The sequence below is a fragment of the Pinus tabuliformis genome, chromosome 4_1 (genome assembly GCF_031772625.1).
Source record: "Pinus tabuliformis cultivar Carrire ecotype Pingquan chromosome 4_1, CPIR1, whole genome shotgun sequence".
NCBI lineage: Eukaryota > Viridiplantae > Streptophyta > Pinopsida > Pinales > Pinaceae > Pinus > Pinus tabuliformis.
In genome coordinates this window covers 678,784,426-678,804,469 of record NC_142303.1, presented here as the reverse complement: position 1 = coordinate 678,804,469, position 20,044 = coordinate 678,784,426, and positions in this window count along the sequence as shown.

The following is a 20,044-nucleotide window of genomic DNA, read 5'->3' as shown; positions in this document are numbered from 1 at the left end:
TTGATAAATTTCTCACATTTAAATACATTTTTCCTTTTAAATATAAGTTACTTTCCCAAATAATTTTGTCACATCAATTAATTAATAATAATAATAATAATAATAATAATATTTCTTTACCCAATCTCGAATTTTCTTTTTTGGGGCGAGATGGGCTTCATTTGGGTTATTTGGGAAATTCAACCCATAGCTTCCAAAATTTCTACATTTATGTGTAATACCCTGCAGGTCATGGTTGGGTATCGACATAGATATACTTGGAGTGAGCCAAGAATGGCAAGGATCATGAGTTAAAAACATAAGCGACATGATATCCAAAGTGGTATCATTGAATAACTTGGCCATGAGGGCCAATCGACCATGTTCCCACATCAAATCTATGAACCATGTTGTTGAGGAGAGAGAGAGACGTAAAGTATGGCCACGAAAGTGGAACCCACAGAAGAATGGAACTTGAAAGGTTGGTGTAGTTTTAGGGAGGGGTGGAACTACAATAGCAAACTCCCCCACTTGTGGATGACATTAGGGGGTACCCTCCCTTCTTTCCATTAATTACATCAAGTGAATGACAATCGTTCGATGAGAGGGACGTTAGAACCAGGAGGCAGAACTGTAATAGAAAAAACCCCCCCACACACCCCCCCCAGGTTGATGTCATGGACAATTGCCCCCCCACTAATGTCATGGACAACCCCCCTCTAGCTAACATCATGGACATACCCCCCTCTGGATAACCTCATGGACACACCCTCTGGATTACATTATAGACACCCCCTCCAGCTAACATTATGGACACCCCCCCTACTATTTGATTCAAACCACCAATTGTATGGGGTGTTGGTCATCATCAATTTGCAAACAAGGGCCCACCAGCTGGAAACTACCTATATTGATCCACTACGAATGACCCATAGGTTGTGAAGGTATGAAGGTCATCGATACACCTGCGACATTAGGGGTTGAGTTACCTGATTAATATGCATTAAATATTGGATTTTATGTATATAAATCCAAATCCATTTTCAACCAAGTTATGCTGAATGGACAGAGAACACAAAGTTGGAATTATTCCCTTGGTTGGTGATATATCGATATAATCTATGCCATAAAATGGTGATTTTTGGAGGATGTAGTGATATATTTATATTGATTGAAAAGTTTACAAGTAACATTTGTGCATAGATTGATAATTTGCATAAATATTCGATATGGTTCTCCAACATAATGATTTATTTAAATTTGTATTTTTCTTAGACTATATATATATATCTATATATATATATATATATATATATATATATATATATATATATATATATATATATTATATATATATAATATATATATATATATATATATATATATATAATATATATATATATATTAAACGACAATGTAGGAACCATGGGTCATGAGCAATAATTTTATTATGTGTTGTGTGTGTGTTAACCAATGCAATTTAAATGTCGAGGTTGCATAGTTACATAAGCCATGCAAAAGTTAATATTTGGGGCCATGTGATGAGCTTCGAACTGGCTAGTGCATGTTAGATAGATTCTTGAAAACTCAGTTATCACCCAAAGAGAACAAGAAGAGCATAATAATAAAAAGGTTAAGTCTAAGATAAATAGAAAATAAAAGAGTTTGATTCTTTAACATCTGAGACAAAATACCAAGAGTGCAGAAATTTGGATGTGGCCTTGAGGAAGGATGAGAAGTTATATGAACAAACAAAAAAATGTTGGCTATATAAAAATCTTAGGACAACAAGAAGAATAATTTCTTGGAGAAGAGAAAGAAGGGGTTTAAACCCCTACCCTTCAATAATGGGTCGCAAGTGAAACAACAGTTGACTCTAGTTGTTAGCAAGCCTAAGGGTAATGAATTCTTAGGCGATAAATCATGATCCAACCCATTAGATGTTGGGGTTGTCCAGAATATCATAAGTTTCAAGGCTACCCCTATAAGGATGGGAGTAAGAAGATAGTGCACAATATGTAGGAAATTGATACAATGGAGCACGTGGGTCGAAGCATGCCCATAATCTACGTTGTGGTGTATAACAAGCAAGAAGAACATTAGGTGCATGTGATTGAGGTTCAAGGTATATTTCATAATCATCCCATTACTATTTTAATTGATTCAAGAGCTAGTCACAATTACGTTGATAGGAAATTAGTAGACAAATTTAAATTATAAAAGAGAAATCATTGAAAGGCATGGCTAGTTTAATTAGCTACCAAAGTTAACAAAATAATTATAGAAATAATGAAAGAATGCCAAATTGAATTGAATGGATTAAGTACCAAGGTTGAACTTAATATAATCTCCTTAGTATCATATGACTTCCTGATTGGTATAGATTGGTTGGAGAAACATCGTGCAATTATGGATTGGTATAACAAATATTTTACCTATGTGGATGATGAAGGCCAACAAAGGTAGGTCCAAGGAATCCCTTGGTTGATATCCCTTAGGGAGATATCGGTTCTGCAGTTAAAGAATAATTTTAGAAAATATTACCAGGTTTTGGAAGTTCATATGGAGGAACCCAATAAGGGCTACGAATCTAATTTAGAGGATTACCCAGTATTAAAAGAGTATGTTGATGTACTTACAAAAATATAAGGGTTACCTCCAAGAAGGGATATATATTTATCAATTGAATTGATGCCTGGACCTGCTCTAGTAGCTAAGAATCCCTACAGAATGAGCCCTTTAAAGCTCAGAGAAATGTAGATTCAGTTGGAACAGTTGTTGAAGAAAATTTACATCTTCCCTAGTGTATCGCCACGGGGTGCTCCATTTATTTTTTTAAAGAAAAAGGATATAACCTTTTTATTATGTATGGATTTTTGACATTTGAATAATATGATTATAAAGAATAAATATCCATTGCCAAGGATAGATGATCTATTTGATAAAATTTGTGGGGCTAAGATATTTTTTAAGATTTATTTGAGGTCAAGATATCATCAATTCAACATCACTGTGAATTGGTACCTCAAATGCCTAAAATCATCGGGGGTTGGGGTTGAATCCCCACCTCACTCTAATAGCACCTTCGACATGGCTCTTTCATATATCATATGGCAGGTGTCATGACTAGGGGCTAGGGTTGGTCCCCTCCCCCTCCCTCTACGCCTTCTGCCAGGGTCTTGTGGGTGCGAGCGTGACCAAGGGCCAGTGATAATGCCCAACCCCTATCCCCCAATGCTAAAATACAATGGATTTAAATATATGGGGAAACCCATATGGTTAAGAACCACTGTCATAGTTGAGCGGTACGATGGGGAGTTTGTGTGCAGTAGGTTTTGAGGTCGAACACCATCGAGGCCTTGGACCCTTAACCAAAATTTTAACCAATTATGAGGTGCCATGTGGCATCCTCCTATTGGACCACCAAAATGTGCAAACCAATAAAATGATGTTAATTCACCGTGTACAAACTTGACACTTGGCAAGCTATGATTGGTTCACCGTACACCTAGTTGGCATGTTGACGTCATCATGACATCAGCAATATGGACTTCCAAATCAGCAGCCCAGTCAACCCATTTGTAAACTTTTTTGCTATTGGTCAAAAACTTCAGAACGTCTAGATTTAATGCCCACCAACAAACTCCCTAAAACTGAATTTGAATATGATTTGATATTCTATACAGGATCTACTCAACATATGTGCTATAGAAAATATTATTTCTAAACATATCAAGATATGGAACTAAACGCAATTTATTTGGTAAATTACACATGTAGTATACCTAGGGGGGATATTATGGGGTACATAGGGAGATACCCAAGGGAATAATGTAATAATGTGATGGACCATAGTTAATAAATAAAGTGGTTAACTTGCATAATGTAAGGGACCATAAGTAGTTAAGAATAATGTGATAAGCCCATTGTATTAGATGTATGATATTAAGAGACTCATGGTAATTACCAATGGTATTGTATGTATCAAGCATATATAGAGGCTAGATAATCTTCATTGAGGGATGCCAAGGATTATTGTATGGACAAGCATATGGCTTGTGGAGTTTTATCTTTCCCTAAGGAGTGATTATATGGTGTTACCCTACCTCAAGGGTTTTATTAATAAATATATGAAGATTCTATATTTTGTTCTTGCATTTGTATTGGGATTATTGGAAGTTATTGGGCATATTTTGTATTTTTAATATATTTTTAGGTCAGATCTACTACAAGTGGTATCAGCGCACTTTCTTGGGCGAAGAGGGGAAGAAATTTTCTTTTCATTTTTTGCAGGATATTTTGGGCAAAGAGTTTACAGATCTGATCTAAAATATTTGGTGCAAAATTTGAAAAGAAAATAGCATATCTGGATTATTTGTGGAAAATAAAAAAAACAGTCGAATCGGAGTCCAGATGATGTAGATATCGCTGATCTAAAATCAGCTATGTTGAAGAATTTTATCTGATGACAATTCATGGACAGCGGATCTATGGTAAATTTTTGTAGTTTTTGTGCTTAATTTTAGAAAATTGATTGCAGATTTGAGCTCCTCTCGAAAAATTATCCAATTTAAAAAACAAAATCGGTTGAATTGGAGTCTGAATGAGGGAGATATCGCTGATTTAAAATCAGCTCTCTTTTTTTCAAAAAATTTTGAGACATCAGGACAATTGCAACACGAATCTGAGTTCCAAAGTGCCCATATCAAGATTTCAATCACATGAGAAGATGCATAATGGTTTTTTCATTTCCGAAAATGTGCTATAATAAGGATTTTGCACCATAGTGACCAACTTGTGTCCATTTTAGATTTTCCGCATAAAGTAGGTAAATTTTTTCAAAACCCTCATTCTTCTTCATGGCTTCTACTAAGAGGAAGTTTACAGGAAAATATGATGGCCCTACCATTGAAGAATTCCTACAAGTCGAAAAGTCGATATATCTGAAAGTTTGGAAAAAGATATCATGGCTTAATTTTAGAGATGAGGTTGCCATATGGTGGGACTCACTTGACAAAAAGAAGTTGGAAAGTCTTCCTAATGAAGAATTTGAAAAGGTCCTTTTGGACAAATGGTCTTATGCTAGAAAACAAGATAATGAAAAACATAACTTAGGGGTTATTTTCTACTGGTCTCTCCTTATTACAGGTTAATGGATCTATTCAGAAAGAGAAGATCATTGTGTCTATCAATCCTAGTTGCAAGCATAATTTTATTAATGATCGTTTGGCTAAAAGATTGCAAGTCCCAACAAAGCAAATGGAGCACACACAGGTTGATAATGAAGAGGTGTAAGTTTATAAAGATCTGAAGATTTCCCTGGATATGTATGTGTTGTATTATGATTTTTATGCTTTAGATATAGCTGATGTGGATATTATTTTGGGATACCCTTGGATGGAATCCGTTGGTGCTGTCAATATTAATGTGCAGAAGAAATTCCTCAAGCTTTGGTATAAAAAGAAGAAAATTACATTGCAAGATATTTCCATTAGTAAACAAGTAGAGTCCAAGGAGGCCGAAGCAGAAAATGCTGCAGGTACTAACACATCAGATGAGGACTCTGTGGTGGAAGTAATATTGAAAGACAAGAAAAAACTGCAGGCACCACAACAAGTACCAAATGCCACTCAGGCTCCATCAGGTGGTGAATTAAAGAAAGATATTCCATCAGTTAAATCTTTAACATATCACTACCCGCATCACCTAAGCAAGGAAAAAACCAACAAGGTGGCAACGAATTAGAAACAAAGACAAGAAACCCTGGGAAACGGATAGAGAGGTCTGACGATTGACCCAGAACACATCAACACAAAGGAACCGCCATAACCAACTTCCATCTCAAGCAAGAGAGGCACCAACTAGATCAAGTGTCCAGAAACAAGGTCCATCTCAAGGGAGCGAGGCATCAACTAGATTGAGTAATCACCTTTCTCTTGGATGGATATATGCACATGCATGGTACCAATGTGTTGACAGTGCTAGACCCGCCAACATTCAGGGGATCACCCTGGTATGAAGTCCCAACTAGACCTCACACCGTTTGGTGTGGGAATCCCATCTGGTATGATGGCCCAGTTGCCATTATCTTAAATGTTTTCCTTATATTTTGCTTGTCAGCATAGGAGAGTGGTCTGATTTGTCTTTGAGTAGTGAGGTTTGTGTGCCTGGTGATTGATAGTGTTACTTGTGTCAAAGTTCTTTCACCATAGAGAGAGAGGGTGGAAGTGAGTCCTAAGTCGGATGGGAGAAAGCCCAACTCTGTTAGGAACACACAACACAACATGGCGTGTGCATCTTTCGGAGGAGCAATCCACATAGATGTGGTAGTCACAACACACAAGGGAAGATATCATGTACAACACTTATCGAGCAATCCACACGAGCACAATGGTCATTATAGCGAGTTTATGTGAAAGGTTTTGTCTGATGTCTGGGAGGTAACCAACACGGGCTGGACAACGTTAAGACCTTATACAACACATTTTCATTAATATATGTATTAAAATAGTTGAATGAATTCAAGTGTTAAACACATGTTAAAGCAACATGTATTACAAGTGTTCAAGACAAATCTTACAAATGGTTACAACACGTGTGAAAACACGCTGGCCTATTAGTAGGCTTCTAAATTAAGCGAAAGTTCCAAGACACATCGATACACCATACATCACTAACCCCGTGGACGGGGCATTGGAGCCACTACTTACTCCTCAAAGAAAAGATTACAGACTCTCAAGGCTATGTGGGAGGAGCCAATGTGAAAAGTATTTTGCATGTACAAATGAGGGCTATTTATAGCTAAGGATAAAACTGACCCTTACGATTGTTCAACTTCCCTCATGTCTGTTTGAATTTCATGACCTTTCAACTTTACATGACTCTTTATATGAAAAGTGGGTCTCTTGGACTTCCATGTTACATTACATTGATCAACAATATGGCCCACAGTAGTGATGTGGACGACATGACTCATGACAATGCTGGTACATTCGTGCTGCTACTGGTGTGCATGTCAAGTTGTAGTGCTTCTGGCTAATGGATCTCCTCATGGTGTGTCACAACTTCACCTCCGCATGGCAAGGTTTGTGGAATCTTCAATGGTCATTGGGTTCGCTTGATGTTGCATTTGCACGTTGCTCCTTGCTTGTACTTTGGCATGCTTGACATGTTCATTCATTTGCGAAAAGTGTATGTTCGTCTGTCCGTCCACGAACACATCTTCACATGTTCATCCGTTCGTCTGTCTACGAACACATCTTTGCATGCTCGTCCATTTGTGAACACATCTCTTCGTATGCATCGTTTGTTTATCTATTCACGGACATGTCATTTTGCATGTACTCCCCTTGTTCATCCCATTCGTCGTCGCGCCATGTTTATTTGTGTACTTGTATTTGCAGTCACTCATGATGAGATGACATCAAATCCATAAACTACCCAGTCTACCATGATGCATGATCATTTCAAATGCAGGTGACGGGGAGATAGGACAAGGTTACAAAACTGTGCGAGGAAAGTTTCGATATGGGATGCGGGCTCCGAGCACTGCTAGTGAAAACTGAACAGAAGTCATTGGGAGACGGTGACGAGCAATTTGGATCAGCAGTGACTATCCATGGGATCTGCCTCGGTTGGAGGACATACCTGCAATTTTTGAGAGAAGCACTGCGGGCTGCAGGAGGGATTGGCAAGCAGAATATGCGCAATTTCTGGAGTGAGCGGGCAGCGGGAGCTTGGTAGAAAAAACTACACAGTTCCTAGAGGGAGCTGGCAACGCGCTGTGGGAGCTTGGAAGCAAAAACTGCACAGTTCCTGGAGGGAGATGGCAACGGGCTACTTGGAGTTGCTAGCGGGAAAAACTACGCAAATGTTGGGAGGCTGACCTACTGACCATCTCTCTGCAGTTTCTAAGCTAAGCGGACTGTTGGGTTGCAGAGGGCTTGCTCATGAAATTTGCACGGTTTTCCAGGTGAACAGTCGGCCAGCTAACTGGTGACTAGCTAGGAAAACTGCGCAATTTTCTGAAGGAGATAGGGACAAGCACTGGGTGTCTGTCCGGCCTATCTGCGCAATTTTCTTAGTCAGCAAAGTAGGCATGGTCTGCAACCTCTGCACAATTTTTTAGGGGAGTTAGTCTCGAGGTGACTTCCCAGTCAAACTCTCCGATTGACCAATAGGAGGGTTGATTGATCAGCTTGCGAGCAGTGCGGCTTCAAATAGCTTATGGGGTACTTCTGCATTGTTTTAGGTGATAGTCGGTCAAGTCGATGATGGGGTGAAGGTTCGGTTGTTAGAGGTTGATCTGGTCGTCAAAACTTTAGGAAAAATGACTAAGTGTGTGAGCGAGTGAAAATGTGCATACACGATCCTGCAAACACACACTCACATGAATTGAAAACGAGACGGCTCAAACCATCTAGACACATATGCTCAACATGATTGACCAGCGGTGCGAATCGACAAGCATGATTTTTGTGATTGATCGTTGGATGACCGCGACAATTCTTGCATGACAGTGTATATGACTCCATGTGTGAGCGTGACGGATGTTTACATGGCGAACACAACATGTACACACGAAGTAGAGACCTTGTGTATGACTAGAACATGGTCTCAAGTGAGACATTGTTACCAACATGCAAAAGCTACCCGTTGAATGGTCAAGCAAGGTGGGTGAAAAGACTCATACAAGCCCATGGAGTGAGCCCAAGTACGTGCAAACATCAATTAAAAACTCAAAGGAGGCTCCGAAATTGAATGTAGGCCAAAATTTTGGAAAGTGTTGCAGCTGCTACAACACAATGGACTACTCTTTTGAGTAGATCTTATTATTTGTGTTCTTCTTATGTTTCAGGGACAATGCATGTTTAAGGGGGGTGGAATGTAGTATACCTAGTGGGGATATTATGGGGTATATAGGGAGGTACCAAAGGGAATAATGTAATAATGTGATGGGCCATAGTTAATAAATAAAGTGGTTAACCCACATAATTTAAGGGACCATAAGTAGTTAGGAATAATGTGATAAGGCCATTATATTAGATGTACAATATTAAGAGACTCATGGTAATTACCCATGGTATTGTATGTATCAAACCTATATAGAGGCTAGAGACTCTTCACTGAGGGATGTCAAGGATTATTGTATGGACAAGCATATGGCTTATGGAGTGTTCTCCTTCCTTAAGGAGTGATTGTATGGTGTTACCCTACCTCAAGGGTTTTATTAATAAAGATCCGAAGATTCTATATTTTGTTCTTGCATTTGTATAGGGATTATTGGAAGTTATTGGGAACATTTGGTATTTTTAATATATTTGCAGGTCAGATCTACTACAACACAACTCATACATCTTAAGGAAAAGGATCAATTTTATTTTCTCTTCCTAGAATTAGAAAAGTATTACTTCCAAATGTATGGTTTAATCCATCATTAAAGAAAATTTGTCCTTTGTCTTCATTAGAAAAGGAGGTCATCAAATCATCAAGGAAGATGGATGGATCAGAATCAATTTAGTTAAACAAAATTTCAAGACACTAATGAATGGTTATGAAAATGGGAAACTTCTAAGGTTACAAGGAACAAACATTCCTCGCAAACAAGGTTTGGTAGCATCAGTGGATTTATCTCCTAGCTCCCTAAGATTATGGCATTACATATTTGGCCACATGAATTTTGATAGCCTTTGTAAAATTAAAGTAGATGATATGGCTAAAGGATTTCCCCACTTTATAAAGTGAACTACTAAGTGTGAAGCTTCCATTATGAAAAAACAAAAGAGAGAGCTTTTCTCCACAAGTACATGGAAAACAAACATATGTTTGTAACTAATCCATAGTGACATTTATGGTCCCATGGAATCCTCTATTTGTGGACCTTGATACTTTTACAAGCGTTACTTGGGAGTATTTTATAAAAGATATATAAGAATCATTTGACAAATTCATACAATTTCAACAATTAGTTGAAAATACTACCATTGAGAATAGATAATGGGGGAGAATTCACTTCAAGTGAATTTCAATGATCACTGCAAGAGAAATGGAATAAAATTGAAGATGACCAATTCCTATAGTCCACAACATAATGGATTCATAAAAAGAATGAATTGAACTCTGATGGGAATGGTCATATCTATGTTGCACTTAAAAAGGGTTCAGTACAAAGGTATTGGGAAGAAGCAGTTCATACAACAATTTATATAAGGAATCAGTCTTCCACATCTATCTTAGATGGTGTTACTCCATATGAATCTTGGTATGGTATGAAACATTCAATAAATTGTCTTCAAGTGTTTGGCTCCACTTGCTATGCCTTACTTCCTAAAGAAAAAAGGATTAAGCTAGAAAATTGCAGTATGAAATGCATTATTCCTAGATATTTAGATGAAAAGAAAGGATAAACATTGTTATCTAATGGAAAGTTTATTAATAGCCAATATGTTGCCTTTGAAGGGACAAAAAGTCAAATAGTGCGAGAACTTAGTAATCTCTTTAGTCACTAAGAAGAGAAAGAAGACAAAGTAATTCCTCAAAGAAAATCAAATTGGATTGTGAAAGACTTAACCCATGTTATGAATATCCATGAGTTAGATAACTCTTTTTCAAATGACAAGTCTTCAACGCATGACAAATCCATTGAGGTAACTTCACCATAGGGACAATATATCAGTCCAAAATGGTTCACAAGATTACTAAAATATGTTCTTAAAGATGGACAAAACAAGACAAGGAATAGAAGTTCAACTCAATCAAATTTTTCCTTTGTTGGTTATGATTCCATTGAATTGACAACTTTGCAGAAGCAATGAAGCATAAGGAATGACAATGTATATTGTATGAAACTTTTGATTATTACAAAGTGATACCTCTATCTAACTAGGATTTCAGGTCTTTTCTTAATAGTTATGCCTTTATCTTACTAGGCTTTTGAGCCTTTGCATGATAATTATAATTATGATAATCAGGACAAAAAGAACCTCTTCTAGGATTTTGTTGGTAGTCAATAACTACCTTTTGCCTTTTTCCTATAGGTGGAAAGTAGTTACTTGCTCATTAATGAACTCCACTCTCACCATCTTCCTAAGGCAACGTCATGTCTTCCTGGGAGAGTTATTGATCAATAAATTTTCCATATTATAATAATACAATCCTTAGATTAGTTGCCTGGGTCTTACATTATCTAACGATAAATAAATCTAATCACTAGCTTGTAGTCCATAATTTCTCTTTAGCCATTTATAGCCCTAGAATTATTTTCCAATTTTTTATTAATAACTTAATAAAACATATTTATAGAAAGTAACTATCAGTAACAAAATATTGATAAACCAATTCCATATAATTCTTAAAGTCACAACATTAATACACTTGACATATACAATATTCACAATTAAATTAACTTAGGGAATTTCACAAACACCAACTACATTATTCATTAATAATCAATTATCTTTAAAAATGGTCAAGGCTCCATTTTTTCATAATAAAACCAAGCATGTTGATGCCAATATCACTTCATCAGGACTCTTGTCAACAACAACATCATCAAGCCAAAATATTTTCCATGTATAGATGAAACTTCGAAAAAATGCATCAAGCCATTGGAAAAAATAAAATTCACCAAGTTTATTGAAGAAATTGGAATTTGTAAAATTAAACTTCAAGATTACAAGGGGAGAATGTTAACCTTATAATCCTAAAGTTTATTTAGTTAATTAGTCTTATAGTTCTCCTAGATGAATAAAGTTATTATAAAATGTATTGATTTTAGAATAATAAAGTAAATTCTAAAAGTGTTGTATTCCCTAGATGATAGATAAGCCTTGTTAAAACCTTGTCCTAGTAATTATCCTAACTTATTGATCAAGGACACATGGCATGGCTAAATGAGGCTAGAGAGGTTATATATATGCCATGCCTCTCATCCCTTATGTAATATATATATTTTTTTAATAAAATTATGTGTCTAAGGACACTTTTACTAAAATTATCACATGTCACAAAGTGGGATTGATCCTACCTAGGGAGGGTAACAAATTTTCCTCACAACCATTCAAATCATACTCAATTAATAATACTAGCATGCATCTATGCTCTAATCATTAATAGCAATTATTCTCTTTATCATAAATCTTATTCAACCATTCAACATCATTCCCACTTTAGTTTAGGACTTGATGAATTCAATGTAGGTTGAATGAAATTGTTCAAAGATTTCATTCAATTTTGAGTTATGAAGGGATTTTTTTTTGTAATTCACATTGTTAATGAAGATGAAATATTATTGTCTAAAACGTGATATAGTTGTACAAAGATGTTAAGGTGGCACCACATACGACAAGTGCCCATTATCACGTCAGCATGAGTCCCCACTCTTTAGGCCAATTTCTACAAATTCAAACAAGGCTTCCCCACAATAAAATATCCTCCACCACACTTTAGTAGGTCAATGTCATCATTACCTCTTCGGTGATGGGGTTTAAGAGTTAATTTTGGATTTCTTTCTAATTTTAAAATGAAAATCTATTGTAGAAAATGTAGACCAATAAGTAAAAGACACTCTTATTTTGAAAAATGCAATGGAAGAGTTTTGAGAGCCCTTACCAAGTTTGAGGATTAAATACCTTGCTAAATTCTTTGGTATGTGGCTAAAAATGAATAATTACCTTGTTGTCATGTTGCTTCAAATCTTCAAAATTGTAGAAACCAACAAGCTAAACCCCCCTTTAGTGCCACCCACAAACCTATAAATGCTTAAATAAATTATGATTATTAGCTGGAAGTGTTAGTGTTATAAAATATAAACAATTGATCGTCTCAACACTTGAAAATAATGAGAAGTTTGAAAGATATCCAAATATGAAAAATACTACTCAAGATGAGGGTTCAAATCCCCTCAAGGGTCAAACTTAGATTTTATTTTATGCAACAAAAAAAAAAAAAACCACCAAGCTGGAAAATTATTATTCATCTCTAAAAGTGTTCAATTAATGCCCAACACCAATGAATTTAAGGGTTTAAAGATACATACCTTTAAGCTCAAAACCTTTGTGAGAGGGTTTCACTTAAAATGAAAATATGTGGTTATAAATAGAATTTGTAGAGTATTAAACCCTTGTACAACTCCTCGAATTGCTTGAAATAATCCTTCCTATACAAGATGAGCAAGCTATACCTTCCTTGGGCCAATTCAACAAAATTGAAGTGTAACCCAAGTGATCAAACTAGCTAAAAAATAAAATAAAAAATTAGCTCAAACTAGTGAAATATTTTTTGGATTTTTATTTTTTTAATTTAATATAAATAGAATTCTAGACAAAAGGTTCATATTTTTACAATAAATGGTGGTAAGGTGAGCTTACCTTTACCTTGTTAATTACCTTTTCCTATGCTAGATTGTGATTGTAACCCTCTAAATGGGAATTGTAATTTTGGAGAAGAAAGTGAGTTTGGAGTCTAGGATTAGTCACCCTCACTCTTGTCTAAGACACTTTATTGATACAAAAATTCAACTAGGAGAAATTACCTCTTTGAATACCTCCAATCAATGGATCAAGTACTATGGAATTAAGATAGATTTTGTCCTCTAACGAGAAATCCCCGACAATCATTAGAGAAATTTTGAGGTCAAAAATGGGCCTCAAAACAAAAATGTACAACCAAAATTAACTTTATAAGGACCAATAGAATTGAAGATGATGTTTTCAACCATGGGGGATGATTCACCATTTTGAAGTAAAAAAAAAAAAAAAAAAAAAAAAAAAAAAAATGAAAAAACTACTTTTCCAACTTGTATTTTCAATTTATCTCCCTACAATTATACTCAAATCTCAAGCGTAAGCACTCATTGGATGAAAAATTTAATTTTGCATCCAAGGAGTACCCATGTTGAATACTTTCTATGGACCTTGCTACACGAAAAATGAGAAATACATGGAAACATGATTGCAATCATTTTTTTCATTTATTTCTCATTTTTTGTGTAGCAAGGTCCATAGAAAGTATTCAACATGGGTACTCCTTGGAAGTGAAATTAAATTATGCATCAAATGAGTGCTCCCACTCGAAATTTGGGTAAAATCATAGAAAGATAAGTTGAATATATATATATATATATATATATATATATATATATATATATACATACATACATATATATATATATATATATATATATATATATATATATATATATATATACATACATATATATCTATCTATATATATATATATATATATATATATATATATATATATACATACATATATATATATATAGATATATGTATATACATACATATATATATATATATATATATATATATATATATATATCTATATATATATATATATATCTATATATATATATATATATATATATATATATATATATTTTTCACTACAAAATTTGATGAGGTAATCTAATCTTATTTTATTATTTCCACTATTAGTTTATACTTTTCCTTAGGAGGCTCATTTTAGACCTTAAAATTTCTCTAATGGGATAGTCAACAAATCAGATTTTTATAACCCGAAGCCAACAAAGAGAAGGTGATGCCTAGCATCCTAATCCTTCTCTTCCACATGACTGTGTAGCCCCTCAATGGATCAATCCACGAGCTTTGTATAAGTTGGAATAACCTATAAAATATTTTATGAAAGCACAATATATAAAAATAGCCAAGAAGAAAGAGAATAGAAAAACCAATCCACAAGACAAGTTGTTTGCACCAAATGAAGTACTTATTATGGCATAATGATCTCACATTATGAGGGATTGACCTTATATAATTGTATTTCTAATGAATAGTTTGAAACCCTTCATATAAATAATGATTTTACTTGCTATTCACAATTAGATGGCTAAGCCTTTACAATAGTTTAACTTCACATTGCTTGAATACCTCATAAGAGAGATGATAATACCCTCCCAAAAGGGGTGACACCTGCAAAAACAACTCCAATAGAACTTCAAATAATGCTTATTATCCTTCATAATATATCTTAAACAGCCCATGCCCATATGACAAGTCAAGGCACTTCCATGAAGCACGAGAATGACTTTCCAAGTTCAAAAAGGGGTCATAAAAATCCCAATAAACAATATGACATCAAACATGGGAGGTTGATTTGACTTGAAGAAAGTCTCCTTTTCTTGGAAGAGAGCTTGTTCCACCTTTTAATAGCTAGATTTTGTCCTCTTGAGGTCCAACGTTCCTTGGAGTGCCTTTTACACTTCAATGTCACCCTTGAGAGATCCAGCGACTAGTTTTGTGAAGTCAACTTGGTCCATTTACTTAACTTGTAATGTTTTTCTTCTCTTTTGCTTGGTAACTTGACTTTTATTGAGTAGTTGGCCTTTTCCCTTATTAACTTAGCCCCAAAGGCTAGATTTGACCACTTGAATAGTCCAATGGAGCTCACAAGTGTGGGACATCCTCTTGATTTAATGAGCCAAATAATAGATCTTCAATGCAACTTTGTACAATTTGAGAATTTAAGCACATGGGTTTTGCTAGGAATTTGTTTTAGATGCTTTTGATGTAAAGTGATGCAGGAGCATGTGACTCAGAGGGAAAAAGTCTTCCAACTTATTCCAAAAATCCAAAAAAATCTACAGGCAAGGGAGTTGGGTCCTTTAGCCTGCAATTTCCATGTTTTTTTTAGTTAAAGATAGGATAAAATCAAGAATAAAACATGCTAATTATGTTACAGATGGATAAGCAATGATAAATCTTTACACTTTAAATCATCCCATGTAAAGCATGCTTTTGTAACGGATAAGGTCTGAGAAGACCTATCCATTATTATAAATAAAGAGGCAACTGAGGCTCGCAGAGAAGAGAGGAGCGGGTGCCGGAAGTATTATTACTTAAGAAACTTTTCTCTCCGTGTGTATAATTAATAGCTTTCTGTTAATTGTGGCCTTATATGCATGTATCAATTAATTTGTTTTACTGTGTATCGAAGGTGGATGGATTTGCCTTATATCTTCCCGCATGATGTTTGATTAAGCCTTATGGCCGTTTTCCTTTCATTGATGCGTCCGCAGGCTCTTTAAATACATTTTATAAGCCCCGTGTATATTTCTGTTTACACTAAGGATTCACGTTATTTTCCCTTAAGCGGGCATTGTGGCGGACGTGAAATATTGTTAAGATTGGTTCATACCCTATCGGGTCCGAAACCAATATCGCATCGGAGAGGGCCTTCAGAACTGTAGAATGGATAAGCTCCGATATCCCAGAGCCGAAGTATTATAAAGTGCAATATAAAAGGGCGTCGGGTCCGAAAAGGGCCTTTAACATTGTGAAGTGAGAGTTCCGACTTTCGGAGCCGAAACATTATAGAGGAGAGCATAAGGGGGCGTCGGGTCCGTAGACCCATTACATTACAAGTCCACCGATAACGAACTGCCGATATATATCGGATCCGAAATCAATATAGAAAGGAGCATTAAGGGCGTCGGGTCCGCGGGTGTTCGCATCGCATATTGGAGGCTTTGCACCATAGAATCCGCCAATAGCGATTGCCGATATCGCATCGGGGAAAAGGGAAAGAGATATCATAAGGCCGCAATAGTGTTCTAAAGTAATTCCTTAGAATTACTGCCCAATAGCATAAAGTCGCCGATAGTGTTATTCCTCTTTAAAGCGCCGATAGTATTATAAAATAATTCTTTTGGAATTACTGTCCGATAAGAGTAAAGCCCTATTTCTATAAATTAACAAGGTTTGTGGTTTCGAAGGGATAAATGAAGCTATCAGTTAATGACTGATACGCATAAAGAAGGAGAAAGGGAAATTGAGGCTGATATAGAAGAACTTACTGCCAAATTGGGAAGGTTATCCCTAATGCCTGCACCCACGCCATCATTAGTGGTATCAGAGCCATCAACTAACATTGAATTTAATCTCAGGAGCAGTAGAAGGATGGCTTTTAGATTTGGAAGAGGACGAGGACGTGGTGGAAGAGGACGGCCTGTTGCAAATGCTGAAATAATGGAAACAGTACAAGAGCTGCGAGCTAGATTGGATACATTAACTTCAGATAGAAACTTAGATGATGGAGATATCAGTGAGCCCAAAGTTGATGCTACAGAGGAGGAAGCTATACAGGTTACTCTTGAGATGAGGTTCTTTCAATCAGTGTTGAGATCCACAGCCAGGCCAAAGACCGAGGTACCGGTATATCAAGGAGGACTGAATCCAGAAGAATTGATAGACTGGATTAATAGCATGGAGAAATTCTTTGATTATGAAGAAACAGAAGATGAGAAGAAAGTGAAGTTTGCTGTCACCAAGTTAAAAGGCCATGCATCACTCTGGTGGGATGGTGTGCAGGCAGAAAGGAAGAGACTTGGTAAGCATCCAATCAAGAATTGGAGCAGGATGGTAACAAAGTTAAGAGGTAAGTTTTTGCCAAGTAATTATTAGCAAACATTGTTTAGACAAATGCAAAATCTCAGACAGAGATCTTTGACAGTAAAAGAATACACAGAAGAGTTCTATAAGGTGAGCATAAGAGCTGGAGAAGCTCAAGACACAGATGAGAAAGTGGCTAGATATATGAATGGCCTCAGGATGGACATTCAAGATGAGATAAGTCTACTGTCTCCTAAAATAGTAGAGGAAGCTTATCAGATATCACTGAAAGCTGAAGAAAAACTCATGAGGAAGCAGTCTGCCAGAGGGAGAGGGACTTTCAGAGGAAAAGGAAGTCAAGGTGGTAGAGGAAGGTCTACAACACCTAAAGATGGAGCTAGCAGTAGCTCAACCCAGCATGCACCCACAGGAGGTGATGCAATAGGCAGAGGGAGTTTTTCTAGAGGAAGACGAGGCAGAGGAAGAGGCAGAGAAATAAGATGTTACAGATGTAACAAGCTGGGACATAGAGCTTTTGAGTGCCTAGAGAATGCAGAAACAAAGCAGAGGAATGCGATTTTTGCTCCAGCTGAGGGAGAAGCACCAGTGGCAGCAGTAGCAGAAGAAGAAAATACACCAGAAAGAGGATAATCTCTGGTAGTTAACAAAGTTCTACTTAAGCCAGCAAAGGAGATGGCTGAACTGCCACAAAGGAAGACTTTATTCAGAACAGTGTGTAAGGTTCAAGGGAAATGTTGCCAGATGATCATTGATAGTGGCAGCACTGATAATTTGGTCTCTACAGAAGTAGTGGAGAAATTGAAGCTGAAGACAATGAAGCATCCAACACCTTACAAGGTGTCATGGTTGCAAAAGGGACATCAACTATTAGTAAGTGAACAGTGTGAAGTGGAATTTCAAGTGGGCAAGTACAAAGATAAAATTGTTTGTGATGTGATGCCCATGGACGTGTGTCACATATTGCTTGGAAGACCTTGGCAATATGACAGAGGAGCCATACATGATGGGAAAAGAAACACCTACAAGTTTGGAAAGGATGGTGTCAATCATACATTGCTGCCTCTGCAAGAAGGAGATGTACCGGGATAGAAGACTGATCCAAAAACTCTGTTACTTGGAGGAAAGGAATACCTGAAGCAGATTGAATAAAATGAGGTAAATTTTGCTGTAATTTGCAAGCCCAAGGTAATAATGACTTCTACTAAAGTTTCTGATTTACCCATTGAAATTCAAGAAATGCTGGAGAAATATTGTGATATTATTGTTGATGATTTTCCTAATGAATTACCACCCATTTGAAGAATCAGTCATCAAGATTTGATTCCTGGAGCAAGCCTACCTAACAAAGCAGCATATAGAATGACTCCTGCAGAAAATGAAGAAGTTAAGAAACAGGTACAAGAATTGCTTGACAAGGGGCTGATCAGAGAAAGCTTGAGTCCTTGCGCAGTGCCAACAGTACTGAGCCCAAAGAAAGATGGAGGCTGGAGAATGTGTACAGATTCGAGAGCCATCAATAAAATCACAATCAGGTACAGATTTCCATTACCTAGGATTGAAGATTTAATGGATTGCTTGTCTGGAGCAAAATATTTTTCAAAACTAGATCTTAAAAGTGGGTATCATCAGATAAGGATAAGAGAGGGGGATGAGTGGAAAACCGCTTTTAAGACCAATGAAGGACTATATGAATGGAGAGTGATGCCTTTTGGGTTGTCAAATGCACCAAGTACATTCATGAGACTTATGAATGAAGTTCTTAAAGAATTCATGGGTAAATTTGTAATAGTATATTTGGATGATATATTAGTCTATAGCAGGTCCAAGGAGGAGCACTTGAGGCATTTAAATTATGTCTTACAGAAGCTACAACAAGAAAAACTATTGCTGAATTTGAAGAAGTGTTCATTCATGAAAGAGGAGCTAGTGTACTTGGGATTTTTTATTTCTGCTGAAGGGTTGAAGATGGATCTAGAGAAGATCAAAGCAATTATGGAGTGGCCTTCACCCAAAAGTGTTTTTGAGGTAAGGAATTTCCACGGTCTTGCTAGTTTTTACAGAAAATTCATTAAGAATTTTAGTAAGATTAATGCACCTATTATTGAGACCATAAAGAAGGATAAACAACCATTTAAATGGACTGCTGAAGAAGAGAAAAAAATTTCAGCTGTTAAAGAAGAAAATAACTGAAAAGCCTGTTTTGGTCCTTCCTGATTTTAACAAACCTTTTCAAGTTAAGTGTGATGCCAGTGCAGAAGCAATTGGAGGAGTTTTAAGCCAAGAAAACAGACCAATAGCTTATTTCAGTGAAAAGCTAAATGATGCAAAAAAGAAGTATTCTTCTTATGATAAGGAGTTTTACGCGGTCGTGCAGTCATTAAAGAAATGAAGGCATTATTTAATGTCAAAAGAATTTATTCTTTATACAGATAACCATGCATTACAATTTATAATGCAGTAGCCAAAGCTCAGCCAGAGACATGCTAAATGGGTAGAATATCTTCAAGGTTTCCATTTTGTGTTGAAGCATATAACTGGGCAGTTAAACAAAGTCGCAGATGCCTTAAGTAGGAGAAACGTATTGCTTCAAGAAAGTCAAATCCAAGTGTTGGGTTTTGATTTTCTTAAGGAATTATATGAGACAGATTCAGATTTTAAAGAGGCATTTGAGGCTT